Source organism: Aythya fuligula, chromosome 3 (genome assembly GCF_009819795.1).
Source record: "Aythya fuligula isolate bAytFul2 chromosome 3, bAytFul2.pri, whole genome shotgun sequence".
NCBI classification, from domain to species: Eukaryota; Metazoa; Chordata; class Aves; order Anseriformes; family Anatidae; genus Aythya; species Aythya fuligula.
In genome coordinates, this window is record NC_045561.1 from 86,446,515 (window position 1) to 86,452,514 (window position 6,000).

Below are 6,000 nucleotides of genomic sequence, written 5' to 3' on the forward strand. Positions count from 1 at the left end.
AAAAAAAAAAAAAAAAGAAACTGGGAATCCCACCAGGAGGATGGAAGTGGTGCCAAGTCTGAGAAGCAAGAGAAGAGAGTGGAGCTATTTGCTAATAAGCATGTTTGGCTTAGTTCTGGAAAAGTGGCAGGAGCAAAGGGGAATAGGGCATGTGGAGACTCATAACAAGCTGTTCAAGAACCAGTCATGATTTCACAGAATCATAGAATATCCAAGTTGGAAGGGGTCCACAAAGATCATCAAGTCCAACTCCTGGGTCCCCAAAGGACCACACAAAAAATTAGATCACATGTCTGAGAATGCTGTCCAAATGTTTCTTGAACTCCAGCAGGCTTGGTGCTGTGACCACTTGCCTGGGGAGCTTGTTCCAGTGCTTGTCCACCCTCCAGGTGAAGAACCTTTTCCAGATGTCCATTCTGAGCCTTTCCTGTTGTAGCTTCAAGCTGTTCACTAAGGTCCTATCACTGATCACCGGAGAGAAGAGCTCAGCACCTGCCTCTCTTCTGCCCCTCATAAGGAAGTTACAGACTGCAATGAAGTCTCCCCTCAGCCTCCTCTTCTCCAGGCTAAACAATTCAAATGTCTTCAGCTGCTCCTCATACATCATCCTCTCTATAACTTCAACACCCAGGTTGACAAATCAGAGCAAACTATCTTCAGTACAGCCTGGGTCTAGAAAAGAAATGCTTTGGGAACAGTTTTTTTTTATGGGCTTATTTGCTTTTACAATGAACCTTATCTTAGCAAGCAGGAGTTTTTGGAAGCTGGTACAGTTTTGTGTATTATGGAGATTCTGCAAGAAGAAATCACAGTATGAAGACTGTAGTCCAGTTTAGTTTCAAGTTTCAACTTTAGCACAATTGTTTTGAACAAATCTGCAACTACAAGTGAATCCCAGGCATTGCAAAATAGCAAGCAAACAACTACAATAAAAATACACAAAATAACATATTGAATCACAATAATTAAACCCAGCTAGAATGGATGGCTCTGCTTGTTATTTCCATTATGAAATTTGTTTGTTTGTTTGTTAATATAAAAGCTGTTAAAGAGCACACACTTTCACTGCTTCTATTTGGCTCAAAAATAAAATTCTTCCTCTTATTTCTGAAAGTCATATGGAGCTCAACTGTTTATACTATTAAAATCTTGCAATAATCTCTTGGATTTTTTTTCCCCTAGTATATCTAATTCCCTAACACAGATCAGGAGTTAGAATGGGATGCAGGCCATTCCCAAAAAGTAATTCAGATATGATTTGGAAAACAAGAGAATTTAGTATGTGCCAGTTGTGCCAATGTAATCTTAGGGCCAGGAAATGGGCCTTGGGTTGGTTAAGCTAACTATCAGGAAGACTAACCTAAGTGTCAGAAGGATACAAAGTATATAAATAATATTTCAAAACACTAAATAAAATCTGATGCTCTTGTTGAGTTTTTAATACTAAACAATTGTTCTAATCTTTACAGTTCAAAAAATGTTGTCTAACTTTAATCAGGTAGAATTACTTAATTTAGTTAAACTGAATGATTGAAGATATTGCTGTTAAGTACTCATGAATCTAGCCATTTACTTTGTTGATTCAACATGCAATACAGAGTTTTAGCATATCCTCTTTGTTTCAGATACACATTTCTTTCTTTTTGTTTGGGTTTGGTTTTGGAAAAAAATATATATTTTAATTTTATGTAGTAATAAATAATTAAAGCCCGCTTTTGTCAATGTTTTCATCATATTCCATCTCTCCACTTACCCAAAGTGTCACTGGAGACACTGGAGCCTTCTATAACCCGAGGAACAACAAGAGTTTAATTCAGTGGACATCATCTTTTGTCTGCTCTCCCAGACTGGTAACTTCAAATCTAACTTTTGACTGATTTACCATAGTGCATAAATATATATATATATATATATATATATATTTCTGAGCCAAGAAAATGTCTCCCTGTGTTGTTTGTCTTCATTTATTCCTTTATATTATAAGGAGACCTGAGCAATACAAACAATTTTTAAGCAATAATTTTGCTTATATCAGATCAAAGAATATCAGATGCAAGAATGGATTTTTCACTTAAGGCAAAGACAAAAAGGGGGAGAAGAGAAGGCTGCATTAGACAAAGTATTGCCAGCAGGTTAAGAGATGTGATCCTGTTGTGAAGCTTGCAGTAGAGGAGGCAAGAAAATCAGAAGAGAAAAGAGAAGTAAATTGTATAAATCTCTTCCATAAAAATTCACACCATCCATATCTTCATGTATTTATCAGGAAAAGTGATATATGAGCAGCTGGTATAACTTCCGTTTTTTTTAATTTTCCATTTTTGAATATTATTTTCTTTTTACATTTTTCCACCTTTAACTGGTATTATAATAATATATTTTTCTCACTTTCCAGCTATCACCTCTTTCTCCCTCTGCAAATTCATCTGAGTGTTGATTGTGCTGTGAATGTCAGTTATATTTCCTTGTCCTTGAATACTCCCATCTAACATGTTTATATTTGTTATGTTTATGAACACTAGAAACAATCTTTGGGAAAAACCCATGTCTCTTGTCTGACAAAATAAGCTTAAAACAAAGCTGCCAGAGAAGTCTTCTTATTCCATAGCAAAACTATTTTTCCCCAGTCTGCAGTAGTGTTTGGTCATGTGTGACTTGTAAACAATTAGGACTCTAACACATGTCTGGAAACTGTTTGTAAGCATATGCTTTCACTAGTTGTATTCAAACAAATATCTGGATATTTATTAACATTACTCTAGGATACTTTCTAGTAAATAAAATTTTGAAAACAGTTATAAGTAAATAAAAATAATATTCTATGGTATCTAATGCTTTTTCTATTAGATCACTGGACAATGGAAAATGAAAGCCTATTATGCAATTGTTATCAGCTGCCAAACACACCATTACTGGTAACCATCTTTCCAAACTATTTTGACAGTTAATATGGTGTTGAGAAATGTCTGATCTAAAATGGACATGGTGCATTTAACCCAAGTAGCCAGTGACTCATGGAATAAATCTTGAATGAAGGAATACGAATTTAGATTACTTATAGTAGGCTGTGCTTCAAATTTTCTTAAAAATATCCTAATCAATGAAAGCACAGGGGAAGTTATAATCTCATGACCTTATAAGGTTTGTTGCTATTGAGTTTTTCATTATGTCACCTGACTACTTTATTTCATCTCACCAAAAGGAAAAAAAAAAAAAAAGCTACACATGTTTGTCTGTTCTATTTTGTCACTTCCTTGGGGAGTTAAACAGAATACCCCAGCACACCTCCTGGTGAGTCTGTGATATAATGATAATAGAACTAGGAGCCACTACAAATGTTCCACGATACAAGAACTGAGCAAAGGTTTTCCAAAAACAGTGAGATTGTGACTAGAAGAATTTTGTAGAAAACTGTCACTTTCTTTTTTTTTCTCTCTATCCTATCATATCCTATGATACTAAATACTGTATTTAATTGCATTATTGATATTTTATGCCAATATGCCAATTGTATATTGTTATCTCAACAAATAATCCCAGAGATCATAAATTTTCCATCATCTTTCCAAAGTTCTGAAAATTATGATCTGTATCAAAATAACTTAAGAAAAACATCATGTCATAGTACACATCTCAACTGAATGCTTTCATTTAGCAATGACTTGGGTTAGGACAATTCTTAGTTCTGTGCACTCTGGAGGAGTCAGAAGTTACTTAGGTTGTGTATCTCCTTCTTCTCGTGGAGTTGTTTGCTCAGAAGGGAAGTCTGAGAATGTCTTTTAAGGTTAATGAACAAACCCAGGAATGTAATCAGGCTAAACTGATCTGGAAGGGAATTCAGAGAAAGCAGATAGTCCTTTCCTGGTGCTCCGTTTGAAACAAAATTGTTCCAGTCCCCTTTCTGTGCCTATTGTTAAAGTTCCAGCTATCAAAAATCTATAGCCAGTCAAATTTATCTATTAGTATTTGAAGGGTGATTTACACTTCATTGGTGTAAATCTTGTGAAGATCATAGCTGCTAAAAAACAGTTTTGATTCATAATAGTGGATCACGAAAGAGAGGATTATGAAACATTTTTCCTACAGAAGCCAGATGTCTGCTACACAGGTTCTCCTTCATGGTTGAAAAGACTTAGTGTGCTATTACTGCATAAACTGCATTAGAACATTTATACATGTACCTGATCCCTTATCATCACTGCTAGTGTGAAGTAATAAACAGCAGATCTATTGTAGAAGTTTGTCCATGATTGTCATCAAAACCATTTTCTTTCTTCACAAGACAAACATGCAGTCCATCATGTCATTTTCAGATGGTCCAGCACCCAAAAGGATGGAGATATATTCCTCATTCTTCCTTCTGGCTGAACACACCATCTCTCCTATGGTTTTGAGCCCTTACTCCCAGTGGACAGAGATAAACACATTCTAAATGAGAACAACCATTGTGCAGCTAAACTTCACTGAAGGGTCAAGATTATTTACCATCTTAAAGGCCAGAACAACTTGCTATACAATTAAATAAATCAAGACAAAGCTTTTCTTCACATTTTTTATCAGCCTGTTCTTCTGTATGCTTTGCATGTACAGCCTGTCATGTTACACTCAGGCTGGATTTCAGAGAGTATTTTATATCATACACATGCTCATAGAGGTTTTGGCTTATGCTCTACTCTGTAACGTACAGAGGGAGCAAGGGGAGTGGCAAAAACACTATTATTTTTTTTCAGCTTTATTAGACAAAGGATAAATGAAAAAATAATAATTTCAATATAGGATAAGCCATTTCTGTCTAATAAGCTCTAAATAATAAACAACCTCTAAATGCACTAAATAAGCTTAAATAAATAAATAAATCACCTTTTATAAAAGGATTTTCCTTTGAAACATATTTCAGGTTTTTCTTAGTCTGCTAGTGCAAGAATTATTCCTGGAGTGATATAGAAGGGGTGCCAATTCTTACAGCAAACATGGATGTTTTCTGTTTTAAAAATCATACCCAATTTATTTCAAAAAAAAAAAAAATCAAAATGTTTTCTTTTATTATTATTATTATTATAGATATTTGGATAAAGATCAATCTACCTTACTCACTATGGAAAGAAAAAATATTAGGTGCAGATTTGGAAATCCAAATATATAATATGGAACACCTGCAAAATCTATCTCTTCATAAATTATGTTAACAGAATTTCTTCATCTCTGTATCCCTTTTCTGCAGAAACTCCTCTTGGTACAACAATTTGTAGCAATTGAATGAAGACTATAAATATGATGTGCATTCAAATTACTATATTTGCTTAAATTGGGGTCCAATACTGCCACAGCTTCTGTATTTCTAGGGAGAGGTGTTGTGCCTTAGTCACTGTAGATTCTTGCCCCTATTTATAAGAGAATTTTAAGCAGAAGGAGTTTTTAAAGTAAATGTTACTAGCAGAGTTCATGGAAGAACTTTTAAGTTTTTTTTTTTTTTTCCTAGCAAAGCTTTCCTTCTTAAGCCTTGGTTCTTTTGGCCAAACTCAGGATTAGAGCGGTGCAGCAGAAAGTATATGAGACAATTACAGTAGCATAAGCTCCGTATAACGTCTGTTTCACCAAGTGTGGGCCAAGGAGGGACTAACTTGCTTCTAGCCCTTGAGACACAACACAGAATTCCCAGGGGAGAATAGCCAGGTCAGGCCTTCCTCCCTGTAAACCTGCCTAGCTGGGCTCAACAGCCTTCCCTGAACTGTGCTGGTGGTATTGAACTGAGTTCATTTAAGGTGATTTCTTCGTCACACAATAAAGGCAAATTAATTGCAAAATCATTTGCAGCCTTGGAAGAAAATGTCTCTGAGAAGAATTGGAGCTCCAGCCAGCTCCAAAAGGGATCCACTGCTGGCCAGAGCTGAAACTGAGCAACACTGGTTGTGCCTCTGTGAGAGCAGATTTAAGAAAGGGAAGAAAAAATGCTGCACAACAGCAGCTGGGAGAGGGAGGAGTGAGAAACAGCCCTGCAGACAC